The 17534-nt window shown below is 63.3% G+C and overlaps 2 long non-coding RNA genes across 2 annotated transcripts; one reads left to right on the top strand and one right to left on the bottom strand.

Annotated features, from left to right (window-relative positions):
- Positions 1-1487: 1487 nt before the first annotated feature.
- Positions 1488-6490, bottom strand: LOC123381313. The gene is made up of 2 exons (XR_006588163.1): positions 6215-6490; positions 1488-5774 (listed from the first exon to the last, which is right to left on the bottom strand). It is a non-coding gene; the product is annotated as an uncharacterized LOC123381313 (long non-coding RNA).
- Positions 6491-12351: 5861 nt separating this feature from the next.
- Positions 12352-15289, top strand: LOC111557253. Its single transcript, XR_002737112.2, has 3 exons — positions 12352-12704; positions 14029-14349; positions 15109-15289. It is a non-coding gene; the product is annotated as an uncharacterized LOC111557253 (long non-coding RNA).
- The last annotated feature ends 2245 nt before the right edge of the window (positions 15290-17534 follow it).

Raw genomic sequence — 17534 nt, forward strand, 5'->3', positions numbered from 1 at the left:
CCAGGCAGCTCTCTGGGCTGCGGGCTGTGTTGGAGGCCGGCTCTCCTCTCGCCTGAACCCCCCCCCCCCGCCCCCGCCGACTTGAGACCTCGCTTCCTGTTTCACAAGAGCAGAAGCTGCTGAAAGAGGGCTTTCCCAGCCCTGCAGCCAACGGCCTTGTGACCTGTGCCCGTGAACCCCGGCCCCTTGGGGGGATGGGCTGGCAGCAGCTCCGGGAGGCCCTGGCCCCCCCCCACACCCCCTCCAGCTGCCGCGCATTTCCAGGTCGAGGTGCACCTGTGGTCTCCTGCTGCGGCCTCTCAGGGCACAGCCTCCCCTCGCTCACTCCCCTGCGACCACCGGGTCTTTGCACTGCCGTTCCTTGGCTCCATCCTTGATCCAAACCCTCTCTCCGAAACCACGGCCCGAGAGCCCTGCACCGGCACCAGCCTGTCCCGAAGGGGAGCTCGCCGTACTTGAATGCTCCCTGGCCGAAGTCGTGACAACCACACTGATTTTCCCCTGGGGTTTGTTTTGTGACGAGGTCGATGGGACAGAGGAGCATGTGCCCAGCCTCCCCGGCACAGGCTCTCCACCACCATCTCTCCTGCCAGACCCTGGCTGGCCGCCCCAACGGGGGCCTGGGCGAGGGCAGAGGGGTCAGGGCAAGGGTCGGGGTCAGGACTGGGGGCTCCCCCTGCAGGGCAGGGTGTCAGCAGGAGTTCGGGAACCACACATGTCCCGGTGCGGAGATTTAAGGGTCACCCACCCGTTCTGGGTGGTGGTGTGGGTCTGTGGGGGAGATGCCTAATCCAACTCCCCCTATTCCTGCCCCAGCCATCAGACTCTCGGGGCACCTGGCGATTGTCCGGTCCCAGGGCTGGCCCACGTTGAAAGGGCTGGGCTCTGGGCGCCCGGGAGGGGCCACGCGGGTCCCACAGAAACCCCCAGGCCTGGGACTCTCCCTCTCATCAGCTGGGCACCGGGGGCCTCACTGTCCTGAGGGTGGAGGGACCGTCCTCCTGGACTAGCCGATTCCCAGGGGCAGCAGACAGCCTGCCTGAGGGGCTCCCGTGGCGTGCAAACCACCCGGCCCAGGACAGCCTCCGGCCCAGCCTCCTCCACCCTGGCCTCCTGGCCTCCTGGCCCCGAATGCCCCCCGTGGCCTGGCTGCCCCACCTCTGGGCCCCCGAGGAACACGCTCTTCTCAACGGCAGCCGGGCCCTGACCTGCCGGCCTGGCCCAACCTCACATTTCCTATCAAATCTCGCTGTTTGGCAACAGCCCCCAGAGAGCAGCCTGACAATAGGCCCAAGCTTTGGGGACCCGTTCCTCCTGTGACTTTCCCTGGACGGGTGTGTGCTTTCCCTGTGGCAGGTCGAGGCACCCTCGGGGACCAGCCGCACGACGCGAAGCACGCGGTTTCGGTGACGCTGGCTGTGAATCAGAGGCTCTGTCGCGTGCATTTGAAACTGGCGTCACAGGGTGTAACGGAACAGCACAGTTCGTGCCTATAATTTCGATTTTATTTAGTTAGAACGGCATCAAATACCGAGTGGAAAACCCTCTGTGAGCAGAAAGGGACGGAGGGAGGAAGGCTGCGGGAGAAAAAAAAAAACCCTCTCATTTGGTGCCTGTAACGGCACCGTTTCCATGTTTTGAGTTTTGCACCGGGCCCCACAGATTACACGGCCAGTCCACGGCACTGCGTTCGGTGCCCGGTGGGCGTTGCCGTGGTGATGGTGCGGCTTCCGTGTGGGCACTGGGTGCTGTTGCCAATGGCATGGCGTGGGCGGTGCTGAGCAGAGCTGGCGTCTGAGGGGGTTTCAGGGAAAGGACTAGGGGGGACCTCTCGCCTCTGGCCCGTGTGCGTCTGGGCTCACGGCTGTCTTCAGGGGCCGTGGCGAGGTCCCTCTCGCTTCCTGCCGCTGTATCTCCCAGGCTACCAGCAGGAAACAGGCTTCACATAAAGGAATCTCATACACGAAAATTTGCAGACGTGCGGGCAAGGCTGAGGGACCCCTAGAGACAGGCAAGAGCCGGGAGCCTCACCTCTCCTGAAGCGACAGGCAGGGAGCACCCCTTCCTCCAGCCCCTGTGGGTTGGGGACCCGGGAGGGGACGCCCACCAAGACTGGGCGGTCAGCACAGGAGCCGGTGGGCAGGGGGGCCGGGAGATGCGGCCGTAAAGCGTTTCCTGAACAACAAGGTGGCCTAAGGTGGAGAAGGGCTTGGGCAGTAGGGTGGGTCCCATGTTGACCAGCCACATGCCAGCCCATCCAGGAAGGACCCATCCCAGCATCTCTGCACAGCCTGCAGCTTTGGGGGCAAAACCTGGAATACGTCTGGGGAAGATACCCTCAGAAAGTGCTCTCCGAATACCCCAACCACAGCACTGGATCCTATCTGCCTTTGGGGGAGTTGCGGTCACCGCTTGGGAGGAGGGCAGACAGAGGTGCCCCACGACCTCAGGTCAGCTTCCGGGAGTCCCCCGCCTGATGCCTTGCCAGCTTGGACCTGGGCCCCCACCCTGAGACCTCAGGAAGCCACCCCCCCCATCTCGTGCCACCAGGCTGAGGACTGTTAATCACTCCGTTAATGACTCAGCCCTCAGGGTTCCCCCGCTCTGCCAGCCCCTCCTCAAGGCAGGACCACAGCTCAGCAGTGTAACACGAAAAATGTGGCAAATCACTGTTGTTCACGATGGTAAACCCATCCCTGCAGTGACAGCGCAGGTTATCAAGTTACTCCGAAGGGCAGCACATAGTGGGGAGTGTTTGCTGGTGAACAGGGCTGCTGTCACCGCCATCCGGGGGCTGGGGCAGGACGCAGGGATCTATCTGGAGGCTGCGGACAGGACAAGGGAGCCCTCTGGAAGATGCTGTAACCCGCACGTGCTCCGGAGGGTTCTCTATTTCCTCTCCTTCTCTCCTCCAGCCAGAGCTTCCCCGTAGAGGCAGATGCCTCTGGAGGCGGGGAGGCCAGGGAAGCTTGGAGGTGGGGGGAACCTGTGCAGGGGGACTTTTGGGTTCTGGCAGGCCCTGGGGGCAGCACAGATCGGCCACCCCTCCCCCACCCCGGGAGAAGCCTCCGCCCCGGACTCTAGGAGCCTGCAGGACGGGACCTGCCCCGACCCTGGACCTCGGAAGACCCGCCCCAGGCAGGCCTTCCTCTTGTGCACACGAGCGTGCCCATGTGTGGGTAAATGTGCCCGAGCGCACGGCTGCACACACGCGGGGCCGGGCCCCCGGCTGCCGCGGGGCTCTGTCTGGGCCCAGACTGAACAACCGTACTCTGTTCAGTGGAGGTGGGGGCAGGTCGCGAGGCGGGGCCTCCTCTTAAATGCCTTTGGCGAGGCGCCCAACAGCAGGGAGGAAGTGAGGCTCTGAGGCTCTGAGGCCTTGCTCTGGAAGAAAAGCCCCCAAACAGCTGCAGCCCAGCCCCCTGGGCCCCACTTGGCAACGTCTCCCGGCGGGTGGGGGGTGGCCTCTGAGCTGCTGGCTCTGGAAACGCAGGTGGCGGCCGAGGGCCCTCCGTGCGCCCGGGAAGCGGAGGCCCCGTGGGCCGCCTGCCCGAGGGGCCGAGCCTCCCCGCTGGGACACGGGCTCCGTGTAGGGCATCGGGAAACCGGGCAGCCTGCGCCCCACGCGCTGGTCTGGGGCGTGCTCCCCCACTGGTGGCGGGACCCAGGCGCTGTGCCCACCGGCACGAGAACAGCTCCATCTACCCCCACCCCCACCCCACCCGAGGACGAAGGTGCTTTCACAGCAGCAGGTGGGACTGTCTGTCGTTGCTGCTTCAAAGTCCACATCTTCGTCTTGCTGGAGTCGAGTGGCAGGGTCCTTGTGGGCACGGGACGAGTGGCAGAGCAGGTTCACGAGGCCCCTCTTACTGGTGTGCGCATCCCGGCCGCCGCTCTGGAGCCAGAGCCCCAAATCAAGGGCTCGCTCTCTCTGGAGGCTCCGGGACAGTTGTTCCCATCCCTCCCTGCTCCCGGTGCTACGGTGGCCTTGCTGTCCCCCGCGTGTAGACGCCTCCCTCCACCTCTGCCTCTGGCTTCGTGTGGTGGCTCCTCTGTGCTTCTGTTTCCTCCTCCGGTAAGACGCCACTCGCTCACTCGCTCGCTCGTCGCATTCGGGGCCCACCCTCATCCGGATGACCTCATCTTAACCAGTCGCATCTGCAAAATCTCCCAGATAATGTCACGGTCTGGGACCCCAGGGGACACGCATGTTGGGGAGACACCATCCGACCCGACTCAGGACACACATCCATACTTACCGCTCAGCGCTCCGTGGGACGGGCGCAGACGTGGAAGATGTGCGCAGAGGGGCAGTGACTTACCCAAGGCCCCTCGGGGGCAGACACTCTCCTGTTACCCCCGGCTGCACCACAAACCACCGAGCTGGTGGCGCAGAACCACGAGCACGCTGACTTGTATCATGAACTTGGGCCAGGCCGGCGGGGGGTGGGGAGCTGCTGCGTGCTGGGGTCAAGCTCCTCTCTCGGGGGCAGCTGGCTGTCAGAGCGGCCTCAGCAGGACACTGGCCTCTCCCCGTGGAGAGGCGGTTCCCAGCACAAGCGTCTGCGGCGCAGAGAGAAAAGCAGGTGGAGACTGGCCGTTGTTCTAGGTGCGCCCAGGTGTGAGCAGGTGTGTTGGGTGCCAGGCCCAGGAATACGTGGACGTCAGCCTGTCTTGCCTCAGGCCCCTGCTGCCCGAAGTCTGGTGTGGGAGGTCTCTAACCAAGCGCCCACACGGAGCGCAGAGGACCCTCCAAATCCTTGGCATCCAGCCCAGAGCCAGGGCTCAGAGGCGGGGGTGGGAGGGACGCTCCCACACTGCCACCTGGTGGTCGCCGCCCCAGCACAGGGGGATTCCGGGTCCCCGGTCCAGAGCATGCCTATGGCTTCTCCAGGCCCAGGGTGTGGACTGGACAAGCCCTGCTCTGGGGGTCTCAGGAACCCCTAGGCTCTTCACTTTCCGTTTCCTCCTGCGCTGGGCACTGTCACCCAGGAGCTGTAGGGAAGAATTCGGGAGCCTCTGTAGGCACCCAGACCCCCAAACAGGGAAGAAGCCCCACAGAGGAAGGGCTGACGTCCCTGCTGCCACAGCTCGGGAGCTCCCCGCCTCTCCAGGCCGCCTTTCCCTTCCTGACGGGTGGTGGATGGGCCGACTCTTCACGCAGGGTGCAGAGGTCAGCAGCCGCTTGCCAACAGGACAGACCAGGGGCCAGGCCGGGCGGGGCAGGGTGGGCGGCTGGGCATGTGTCCATGAACAGGTGCTAATGGCTTCAGGATGTGTTTCCAACCTTGCCCAGCGGGAGTTTCCTGCCACGCTCGACCTCCTCGACCTCCTCCCGTCATGACCCCACACGCCCCCCACACCCCCATTCACTCCCATCCTGGGAGTCGGGACGTGACTGGCACACGGGCCAGTCTCCCCCAGGGACTTTCACTCTGGGGAGGGGGAGGCTCATTACAAGTCAGTCTGGGGGGCAAGTGCCCTGAGACGTGACCGGGAGGCTTTGGGCGGGCGGTCCAGGAAGGAGGTGACCAGCGAGGGAGAGCAGGCCTGCAGAACAGGGAGGTGGGGAGGGGTCGGCGGGCACACAGGCGCCAAGGACAAAAGGCTTTCCTCCTGGGTGACGGCCCTCAGGGACTGCTGCTCCGGCCGAGGGCTGCTTCTGCTTTTCTGGGCCTCCGGAGAACAGAGAGGGTGCTGTGGTGCCTCAGTTTCCCTGCAATCTCGTCTTTGGAGTCAGGTGTTTGTGTCTCTACTCGGCGCTCAGTCCGGGACTATTTTGCAAGGAAGGTACGGAAGGAAGCCAGTTGTCGGCCCCAGATCCCCTCTCGGTCACGGTCACCGTCACGGGCAGAGCAGGATAGCCGCCGTGTCCAGGTGAACAGAGGGCAGGGACCTAGTCTCTGGCACCCCACCCCCACCATTGCCCTGAGCAGTGGGATATTGTCCCTAACCTGATTACTGGCCCTGCCACTGCCTCCAGTCTTAAAGAGGATTAAATGGGAGGGTTGGCGGGTTCAGGGACCCGGGCGCCTCCGAGGCAAAGCGGCTGCAATCATGCAGCGATTGGCTAGTTTAGTTGCAGGGACTGTGGCCTGGAGGTCAGGGACAGGTCAGGGACGGCTTGCAGTTAACAGGTGTTGGGTGGGCGTCTGCCCTGGGGTGTCTGCGCTGGGGGCTCTGGGTCTTGGGTTTTTACCCCCTCCCTCCTCACCTCCCTCTTCTGCTGAGGGGCCCCATGTGGGTGGGGCTGGTCAGCCCCATCGGAGGTCGGCACGGCCCCATCACTAGGCCGAAAACCAAGGCGTCTCTCTTGGTCCCTTGGCCCGAAGATCCTGTTTTTTCCAGCATTTTCAAAAAGTGCAAATCCAGGGGCACCTGGGTGGTTCAGTCGGTTAAGCATCCAACTCTTGGTTTGGGCTCAGGTCATGATCTCTCAGTTTGTGCGTGGGTTTGAGCCCCGCACCAGGCCCTGCACCGTCAGCACAGTCTGCTTGGGATTCTCTCTCCGTCTCTGTCAAAAATAAATAAACATTAAAAAGAAAAAAAGGGGGCAGGGGCACCTGCGTGGCTTAGTCGGTTGAGCTTCTGACTTCAGCTCAGGTCGTGATCTCACAGTCCGTGAGTCCCAGCCCCGCGTTTGGCTCTGTGCCCACACCTCGGAGCCTGGAGCTGCTTCGGATTCTGTGTCTCCCTCTCTCTGCTGCTCCCCCGCTCACACTCTGTCTCTCTCTCTCTCTAAAAATGAATAAATATTAAAAAAAAAAGTGTGCAAATCCAGCCTCTTCCCAGGACACCCACCGGCCCCCGTGCTCCTGCTGCCTGGGCCTGGATGGTGCTGGTCCCTGAGTGGGGCTGGGACTCGCCTCCGATGACCAGAAGGCAAACGCGATGGGAGTCACGTTAGGGTACGAAGACTCTGGCTTCTGTCTGTCTGTCCCTCCTGCTCTGCTTCCTCCGTCTGATGGAGTCAGCAGCCGCCGCCTTGACAGAGGCCCCCGGGAGAGGCCCTCAGACAGGGGACCGAGGATGGTGTCCGGCTGAATCCTGCTTCGAGGCCTGTGTGTAAGCTCGCATGGGGGTCCCCTCCCCGGTGGAGTCTTCAGACGGGCCTCGGCCCCGCCGACGCCAGCTGAGGCCCGTGAGGGACCCTGAGCCAGAGGAGCCGGTAGTCCCAGCAGATACAGGCATGGGAGCTGCTGGTCTGAGGTCACTTGCTACACAGCAATGGACAGCTTCCAGACACGACTACTCACTTCTCACACAGCCCAGTGCCCGTTCAGACCCCAGCAAAGTCCTTCCTGCCGCCGTCCCTGGCTTGCTTGTCCCCCGGTGCCCCTTCTCCTCCAGCCACGCCATGCCTTCTGGTTTTTCGACCTTCCAAGTGCTTCTGTCTCAGGGCCTTGGCACTGGCTGTTCCCTCTGCCTAGGATGCTTTTCCCTCGAGATGTGCAAGTAGCTGGCTCTCCCTCCCCCTCCGGGCCATCACCGCCTTCCTTCCCCTGCGTATTGGTCCCCATGGCATCCGTCGGCACCCGCACTGCCTTCTGCCTCCCTGCCCTGTGTCGGGATGGCAGGCGGTTCTCCGTGCGTGCCCAGTCCCCCCGCGGCTGCACCCGACCAGGATCAGCAGACGCTCAGTAAATGTCTGTTGAATGAACAGGGGGACAGAGGCTGAATCCAGTCAGCCCAGCAGAAACCAACTTCTGGGGCTCAGCTGACATCAGGTGTTCCACATGCATTTATTTTTTATCTTGAGAGAAAGAAAGAGAGAGGGAAAAGGAGAGAGAGAGTGAGAGAGAAAATCTCTACTGTCAGCACAGAGCCTGACACAGGGCTCAAACCCACGACCCTGAGACATGACCTGAGCCTAAATCAAGAGTAGGATGCTCAACCAACTGAGCCACCCAAGGCGCCCGCACACGTATTTATTGGGTTCAGTCTCCGTGTCCTACGGGATGCAGACGGGGGTTCAAAATTCTGAGCATATTGGAGGAAACTTAATCCACAGGCCTACCCTGCGTGTTTTTGTTCCCATGACGTCCCGGGGAGGAACCGGAAGGAAGGAGGGGGCCGGACACTGTGGCACCTGGACACCCACACCAGCTGGGCGGTTGGAGCCCTTGCAGCCTGTGACCGCGGGGCTGAGGCGGCCGCCTCCCGGCGGGTCTTCTGCGTCCCTCGCGCTGTCCTGTGCGGAAGGGAGCCCTTTGCAACAAGCATCCCAGCCCTCCCTCCCTATCTTCTCCGCAGAAAATCACGATGTGCTGACGGGAGCGGCTGCCTGCCTGGCCCCTGAGCGCACGAGCCCCCCAGGGCCCGCCGTGCTAGAGTGAGAAGCAGCCCCTGCCGTGCCAGGTCACCTATGTGTGGGGGTCACTCGGTGCCGCGGGGCGCAGGCCGCCCTGCCCGCCGTGAGAACCGCGTGGCAGGGGCCCACGTGCAGGGAGGAAGCCAGGCCGCAGGCCCTGCACGACGGCAGCCCTCGGGAAAAGCAGGGAGGAAGGTGCCCGCGGCCGTCGCCTGCGTTGGCCAAGATGCGAGGAGGAGCCAGACCAGACGGGAGCTGCCAGTGTGGAGCGAGAGCGAGAGAGGACGAGGCTCCGAACGTTGTCCCACCCGACGCCGGGACGCTGGCAGATTTCCAGATCCCCGAGTCCGGCCAGATCCGACAGGGCGTGGGTGGCCCCCTGGACGCCGCGGCTGGCCCACGTGCATTCTGAGACGCCGGAGGCGCCAGCAGCACGTTGCGGGTGACACGGAGCGGGCGGAGGAATCCATCTCAGATGAGAGGTGTCCCTCGTAGGCCCGGAAAGGGGCCTCCCGAGCAGGCGTCCCCCAGAGGCCCCGGCTCAGTAGGGCTGAAATACGGGGCCGACCCGCCGGGGAGACAGGAGGGACGGTGGGCAGAATTAAGTGATCCGGAAGGCACACCTGTGAGCCTTCCCAGCCGTGCACAGAGAACCTGGCCTGCTGTTCCAGACCCGCTTTGGCCAGTGACCTTTAAAGGCCATTTCGCGGGGTTTCCTGTGCTGGTGGCCGAGAGGTATGTCAGCCGGGGCTCCCGGTGCCCCCCCCCTCCCCCCGCCCCGTGAACTCTGCCGCCCCACCCTGGACACACAGGGAGTGAGGGTGCACCTTTGACGTGTGGGATCATGGTGGCGGTGGCTTGAGGCACAGCCCAGCCCAGCGGGACTGGGGCGCTTCCCAAGCGTGAGTGGGGTTGGCCTCTCGAGGCTGCTTTGGAGACACTGGGCACAGGGCTGTTTCTCGGGAAGGCTCAGAACTCCTTACTCCTACATCCGTCAGACACAACGAGAGGCAGATGGGGCCTGGGGGATGGGAACAGGGGATCGGGGTGGGACCCGGCGGAGGGGGTTTGACGGGACGGGGCAAGACGGGGCAGGGTGGGGCGGGGAGAGGCAGGAGCGAGGGTTCCAGGTTGCGAGAGTCCCCTGGGCTCTGTCCCGAGGGAGAAGCAAGTCCTCTTTTGAGCCTGTCCTGGGTCCAGGCTGATGAATGCGGAGACGCGAAGCAACCCCCCCCCCCCGCCCCTGCCTGCCTGCCCCAGGCTGGGGGAGGCGAGACCCCGCAGCCCACCAGCCGCCCGGGACCGGCAGCCCAAGGGCCTGCTTCCGGAGCCCCCAGAAGCCCCAGTGACCCCACGCTTGGAGACGTTGCCGGGCGCCTTGATTCTGCTTACATTACAAACGCAAGGTGTTTATGATGTTACTAGGAACAACGATGCCGTTTTGCGTGCGCGGAGGAAGCCTGCGCCCCAGGATGGTTCACCGGTCTGTTCGCACACAATTTCCACACACCTCTAAAGATTACCATTTTAACAGCTTCTGGTATAGATAGCAAGAGGCAGTTACATTCAACAGGGCACAAATCCAATTCCCTCTGCGCTCAATGTTACCGGGCTGCAGAATCAATTTGAGCCTGTCGGGGTCTTATTCCGGAGTCTACCCATGCCGGCTCTTCCCCTCATCTCCCTGCCTGTCTCTCCTCTCTCAGGAACTCGGTCCTGCAGAGGAAGATGTGCTGATACAAAGTAACAGCCTTTATCTCTTTACAACGAAATCTAATTAGGTGTAAAGGGGACACCGAGCTGGGACCAGCAGGCCTGAGGCCTGGAGGATGCTCCTGGGGGCTGCCCACCCCAGGCCACTGCCACCTCTCCAGCCGCCCCAGTCAGGAGGAGGTCTCTCCGGGGTCTTCTGGGGGTCAGCAGCGTCTGAGGCCTCGGCCCCCCGGATCTGCCACATGGATTTTTGTCCTGGGTCAGAGGAAGCTTCTGCTGCAGTGCTAACGACACAGAGGCACAGCCACACGTCCCCGAGATGTACGAATGTCATTGCCCCCATTTTACCTATGGGAAACAGGCACAGAGAGGGTGAGTAACTTGCCCCGGGTCACACAGCGAGCGTCAGAGCCGAGCGGTGCTCACCCAGAGGCAGTTTGGAGTCTCGTTAGCTCCTGGGGGCACCATGCCGTCCTGTCTCGTGCGGTGGCCCGTGGACAGCCCTTGCATTTACCCGGCCGTATCTGTCCTGTCTTCTGCTAACAGCTCCAGTGTCCCCATTTAGAGCCACCTCTGCCCTCTGGGCCAGCCATGACGGGAGGGGACACACCCTGGTCCTGCTCTGCTGACTGGGTCGCGCCTCAGAGCTGGCGGCTGCCCTCCCCTGTCTGGAGCCCACGATCCAAGCGGCAGCAACCAAAGTCGGGCCTGGGGCTCTGGCTGGGGCTGACAGGAGGGGCCCTTGGGCAGCAGGCAGGGGGGATCGGTGTGGCAGGGGGATGCCCGGGGTCCCCCGTGTAACTCCTGCTTCAGTACCTGCATGACTCAGTGCTTCACAGCCTGCTACTCTGTGCACGTGCCAGTGTGGGTGCGTGTGTGTGCACATACGTGTGCACCAGTGTCTGGGTGCGAGTGGGGCTGGGTGGGCAGGACGTTCGGGGCGGGTCCTTCACGTGCGCCCACCAGACTGTGCACGGAGCTGGAGCGCTCCGAGTGATCACCTCTGAGTTAGCCCCCGATGGAGCCGCTCCGGGAAGACCCCAGGGCGGCCGTCTGCAGCACCCCACCGCCCGCCCACCCAGGCTCCCGAGATGTCTCGCCAGTCTCCCACTTAGGATCTGGCCAGAGTCGAGGGTGCTGAGGGACCCCTTAGGAGATGTGGTTGCACTCACCTCCCTGAGCCCGTTGATTTCCTCCCTCATGTCTGTTTACAGGAAAGCTGAGCCAGAAGGAGCTTCCTGGCGAGTACCCGTGTCTGGAAAGCTCGCCAAACAGAACCCAGCCCTCCGGAAGCCCGGTCGGTCGTGTTACCGCCGCATCCCAGGCATGTAGGGAAAACCTGTGAGTCTAGGGGAGGGACAGTGGGGAGGGTTCGAGGTCAGTCTGGGGCCCTGGGTCCTGGCACGTTCAGCCTCTCAGGACACAGTCCCCTAAACAAAGGAAGGTGCGGGAGTGACGCTGTGGCAACTCAGAAGGTCTGGCAGCTTCCATGCCTACCCTCTTGGGAGCCCTGAATTGGCATGTAAGAAGTTCAGCTGCCCAGACTATGGTGAGGCAGGTGGGGGACCACGTGGAGGGGCCACGTGGGGAGGCCATGGTAGGGAGGCCAAGAGGGGCTGCCTCTTGCTTTGTTTGGGACCCTCGGCAGAGAACCAGCCAGAGGCTGGGGGCAAGCCGACCAGGAGGGGAGCCGGGCAGGCCCACTCTCTCCTGGGCGCTGTTCCAAAAAGCTCGGTGGTTCACAGAGGCCGCCCGGAGTTGGGCACAGCTAGCGAGCTCGGGGCCACAGGCGGGTCCGGACCCCCGGCCAGGGGTGTCCACGCGCAGACCGCGGCAGCCGGAGACCGGGCGGCCCTCTGCCCCCACTAACTGCGACTTCACAAAGTTATTTAATTTTCGGGGGCTGTTCCTCTTCTGCGAAGTGGAGAGAACGACGGGACCCCCTCGTCGGCCTCTCCGCCTGCACACTTAACCCCGGGCACACGGGCCAGACTCAGGAGGTGTCAGCTGCTACTCCCGTCACTGGGAAAGACCATCGTCCCGGTACAGGAGGGTAACGATGTGTCCCCAGAACGGGACAGGGGACGGACCTTCTTGTACTGAAGAGTCCTTAGTGATTTTATAACACGTGTGGGTTTTATTCCTGATGTTTCATGCGGCGGGGAGCTGCTGGGACACTGGGGCCTCGGTGGACACTGCCCCACCAGAGACGCGAAGCGTGCCAATGGGGCGGCGGGGCGGCGTCCCCGTGCGGGGCGGGGCCTGGGAGGGGCGGGGCGTCAGGGCGTCCCCGTGTGGGGCGGGGCCTGGGAGGGGCGGGGCGGCACGGCGTCCCCGTGCGGGGCGGGGCGGCACAGAGTCCCCGGAAGGAGGCTTGCTTGCTTGTTCCTGGACGGGCGGAGGCCCACGTGTCGCGCGACCTCCTCAGCTTTCCGCCTGGGGTCAGCTTCCGGTGGGGTTGCATTAACCGCCCCCCCAACCCCTCAGCCCGAGTCGTCCCAGCGGCCGGCTCTGTGCAGCCACGTCAAGACCCACTGATGTACTGTCCCCGTCGCTTCCCGTCTGTCCTCTCCCAGCGCTTCAGACCACGCGGTTGCCACGGCGGTGACATGACCCATAATAGTCCCTGCCTCCTCCAGTAAATGAAGGAAGGGACAGAGGTTTCCCACGGAGCAGGCAGGTGAGGGAGGGGCGGGGAGAGCGCGCCACCAGCCTCACGACCCCCCTCACGGGAGCGCAGCCCCCCTGCGGCCACCGCACCTCAGTCTGCACGCTGCTCCCACGTCCGCGTCCGCTGCTGCGAAACGTGGGCGGCACACAGTTTGCGGGTACGAGATGCAGAAGTCTCGCGGGAAGGCCGCTCGGCCAGCGGGTTCTCCAGACGCTCATTGTGACCGCCGGGCAGCCCCATCAGCTGGGACGGGCGGTGGCTGTGCTGCCAGCGCGCGCTTGGCGGCGCTTCTGTTCCAGTTAGGGGGCGAGAAGGCGGGGGTCACGGCGCAGCGCTCACGCGCTCACACGCGTGGCACCGGGGAGGCCTCTCCTTTCCCTGATGGCCCTCGAGGGAGGGCAGCACGAGGGCCGAGGAGGCCGGCTTAGCCCTCGCGCCGTCTCTCTCCTTCCCGCTCTCCGGCTCTGGCCCTTGTCCCCTGCCTCCATTTCAGGATGGGGGTGCCCCGGCCTCGGTACCGGCCGCCTGTGCTCCTCCACGACTGATGGGGCTTTAGGACCCAGGACGAGGTCAACCAGAGGTCGGGCAGGGCCCTGGGAGGGAGTCACTGCCCCAGGCCATGACCAGTGAGGCTCTGGTGTACTGACGGGAATCCGAGGTGGACAAGAGCTGAGAGAGGCAGACCCTCGGACCATCTGGGCCTCTTGGTGCAGGACTGTGGGGAGTCCTCCCAGGGCAGTGGGGAGGGCATGGGGACCGCAGGATTGGGAAGGGGCCAGAACCCAGGCAGAGAGCAGGAGGCGGTGACACCTGGTGGCTGGTGGCGTGTATGCCCCATGGGGCAGTGGGGGGCAGTGGGGGCAGCTCGAGGGGCTCAGGGGCAGAGCGAGCAGGAGGGAGGCTGCAGGGAAGGTCAGGAGCCTAGACGGCCCCTCACCTGCTGCCAAGGACTGTCCCTCTCCTGGCTCGGGGGTCACAGACCACGTCTCTTCCTGCCTATGGGGTCAGCAAGCAGGATGGGGACCGTGGAGGGGGGCCAGCCTCCTGTCACTGTGGCCCGACCTCTCGGGCTGGACTCTCCTTGTGTACAGACACTGACCTGCTGCTCCTGGAGGGTGTCCTGGACCCCCACCTTCCTCGCCGTGCCCGCAGCCTGGCCCACTTCCTATCTCAGGGCTTCCACTCTCCCCGGGGTGTCCCCGCTGTGAGGGGTCCTCTCCTGTCTCTACCCGCACTGCCCTTTCTCCGGGAAGGCCAGATGCAGCCTTGCCTCCTACAGGCAGTATTCCAGGACTGCCCCAATTGTTGCCTTCTCTCCTTCCTTCTCTTCTAGGACACCTGCTCAGGCCCGGCTGACCGCACGCTTCCTGTGGGGACCCGGCTGGGCTCTCCATTTCAGGGGTGCTGCAGTGGGCTGAATAGCATACCCCCAAATTCATGTCACCTGGAACCTCAGAAGATGGTTTTAGTTGGAAATAGGTCTTTGCAGATGCAATTAGTTAAGATGGAATGGGCCCTGATTCAATGACTGGGTCCTTGCAAGAAAAGACCCACAGACAGGACACATGGGGAGCGGGCCACATGGCAATGGAGGCAGAGAGGGGAGGGACACCAAGGATGGGCCACAACAGGGGCTGAGAGAGGCTGGGAGCAGGTGAGAGGGGTTGAGGGGCTGGGAGCGGGTGGGAGGGTGGGAACCGGCTGGAAGCGAGGGGGGGATGCTGGGAGGGGCTGGGAGCGATTGGGAGGAGCTGGGAACGGGTGGGAGGGGCTGGGAGCGATTGGGAGGAGCTGGGAGCGGGTGGGAGGGGCTGGGAGAGGGTGGGAGGACAAGGAGGGGCTGGAAGCGGGGCGGGGAATGCTGGGCGGGGCTGGAAGCAGGTGGGAAGGTGGCGACGGGCTGGAAGCGAGGGGGGTTGCCTGGAAGGGGCCGAAAGGGGCTGGGAGGTCTGGGAGGGTCGGGAGGGGACCGAGCTTCCATCAGAGCTCCAGAAGGAGCGAGCCCTGCCGGCGCTTTGATGTTGGGCTCTGTAGTCTCTGCCCCACAAGGCACTTGTCCCAGCCCAGCGAGACTGCACAGATTAGGCGAGCCGGTTGGGGCCGCGAGTGGTGAAGTGCTGGCTCCCAGGGGACCGTGGGGACAATGACCCCTCCCCCCCCGCGCGCGCGCGCGCGCAGGCTCGGCTAGTGCCGGCTGCGGCTTTCTCCTCCCTGGTGGTCCTGCGAGCGCGGACCATGCAGTGCGGGCACGAGGGTCGCTGGCACTGCGGTAGGTAGGGTGTTGGGGGGGTGAAAAGAAAGTCTTAGGTCTTTTTAAATGTATATCCATTCTACTTGGAACTCGAGCTCAGTTTTAAACTTTTACTACTTTTTAAATTTACAAGCTTTTTTTTTTTTTTTTTTTAAATTTCAGAGAGAGCGTGTGCAAGCAGGGGAGAGGCAGAAAATCACAAGGAGGCACCACGTTCACCTCGGAGCCGACGCGGGGCTCAACCCCACAACCCTGGGATCATGACCTCAGCTGAAACTAAGAGTCAGAGGCTCTGGACTCCTGGGTGACTCGGCTGAGGAACAGACTCTTGATTTCCGCTCAGGTTATGATCTCGTGGTTCATGAGATCGAGCCCCATTCGAGCTCAGCTCTGCTGAGTGTGGAGCCTGCTTAGGATTCTCTCTCTCCCTTTCTGTCTGCCTCTCCCCTGCTTGTGTGCTCTCTCTCTTTCTCTCAGAATAAATAAACAAACAAACAAAAAAAAAGACTCAGTTGACTGAGCCCCATGGAGGGAATGCGTTCCTTTCATGTTGTTTGCGAAATGCAAGGCAAGGATTCTGTTCTGCTAATTTTGCTGTGCCATTGAACAGAGTGGGTCCTGAAGGATGGTGGTCGGCAGGCCAGGCGCTTCCGTCACCCGTTCCGAGCCCTCCCTGGTGTGGCCCCTTCCACTGAGGCGGTTGTGAGGCAGCTCTGTGTTTCCAATTTACATCAGCGTCCCCGCTGCTCTTGCAAACATGAGCTCAGCGCTCGCGGTCTTAACACACCCCGGACCGAGCTCCTGCACATCCCTCAGAACCCCTTGCTCCCCACCCTCCCCATCTCAGGAAATGGCTCCCCAAGGTGTGGGTTGGGTCATCCTTGATTCTGTCTTGTCTCACCTTCTGTGTCTCATCGTCAGAAAATCCTGTCGGGTCTATTTGCAAAATATACTCAGAGCCAGACCAAGTGGCACCCCTCCACTATGGCCCCTTGGTGATGAGAGGGAGGGGAGGCAGGCTGGGAGGGGGAAGGGATGGGGCAGGCCAGTGGGACGTCTGTCTGTGCTCCTCTCCTGCCTCCCGTGTCCCCTCCCCATGTCCGGTCCCCCGTGCTGGCCTGGATGCAGCCACAGCCCTGCACACCTAGCACAGCGACGTGCCCTGCAAACCCCCAGGGGTGAAGCAATTCGGCCAGGAACCTCCCCCACCTGCTGGCAGGCATCCAGCTTCACCAGCTTACGTGACTAGATCACCCAGGATGTTATCTGACCCGGTGTCAGCCAGCGGTCGAGGGTCATGGCCTCCGGGACATGTGGGCGGGCTGCCTGCTCCTGGCCCGTAGTGTTGCTCCCCTCCCTGAGGTCACCTGCCCACCCTACAGGCCGAGAGGGCATTCCTGGAATGGGCTGCAGGCTGGGAGGGGACAGGAGCGGGCTGCTAAGGGTCACCCAAGGTTCACGGTCAGAACAGGAGCAGGGAGTTCTTGCCGCAAGCGCTTATTAAGCACCTACTGTGTGCCAGGCACTGTTCTTGGTGCCCTCTGCCGTAGATTCCAGGCGGGAGCAAATGTGAAAACGAGATAACCCATCATCGGAAAGTGTCACTGGGCCCAACGCCCAGATGGCTACTCCCTGGGCTGACAGCTGGGAGCTCCTCGGGGCCTGGCTTCAGGGGGGCACCTTCACGTGGCAGGGTCATCCCAGCCGCCCTAGGTTGCCCCTAAGTTGTCGGGCTGGTCTGACCTTTTAGAGAGCAGACCAAACGCACACCCCAGCCAGCGTGCAGACGGGCTTTGCAGCCGTGGCTTGGACCTGGCCCAGAGGGGGCACAGTGTGAGCTGTCCACCCTCTTCACGGCCCCTAGGCTGCCTTGATGACGTCCTCTTGAAAATGCAGTACGTAGACTTGGTTTAAAACATTTTCTTTAAAGCAATACAAAAGAGGAAACGCTGAAAATAGCCCGTTTTCCCTGCTGATGCCTGGCCCCCTGCATGGAGATGACCACCATGTCCAGATTCACAAGGACAGTGGACCTTTTGCAGCCCACACCAGGTCCACGTGGAACGTCTACCCCCTCGTGGGCTTCGGGAGGCTCGCGGGTGACGGGGCCTGGCAGGTGCTTGCAGAGGCTTCTGCCCTCCCCCGGCTCCTCCCAGAGGCTCCCGTGGCTCCAGGGCTGCGAGGGTGTGGACTCATCGCAGGGCCTGTGGTGTAGATGCCACTGGCCCCTGCCCGCAGAGGAGGTCGTGGGGCCGGAGCAGCTGATGAGCCCCCATGGTCACGCAGCCCGCGGGAGGCAGAGCAGGGATGTGAGGGTCTGCAGCCCCGGGGGAGGCTCTGGCTCCAGACACTCCCCGGGTGCACGTCCGATGCTCTGCGGGCTGGGGCTCTCTCGCCTGCTGTGCCCAGACCCAGACGACGTACCTGCTGGCCAGCAGCTCACAGGTCCTGCCCCCCGGCCTCCTCTGCCCGCCCAGGGCTGCCCCAGAGCACCTGCCTCTGTCCTTGTCTCTCCTCTGCGGGCTGCGAGGACAGGCCTGCAGGTTGGCAAACTCGGAGCGTGGGCCCGGTTCACGGCCTGGGCACCT

The sequence above is a fragment of the Felis catus genome, chromosome D3, assembly GCF_018350175.1.
Source record: "Felis catus isolate Fca126 chromosome D3, F.catus_Fca126_mat1.0, whole genome shotgun sequence".
Classification (NCBI taxonomy): domain Eukaryota; kingdom Metazoa; phylum Chordata; class Mammalia; order Carnivora; family Felidae; genus Felis; species Felis catus.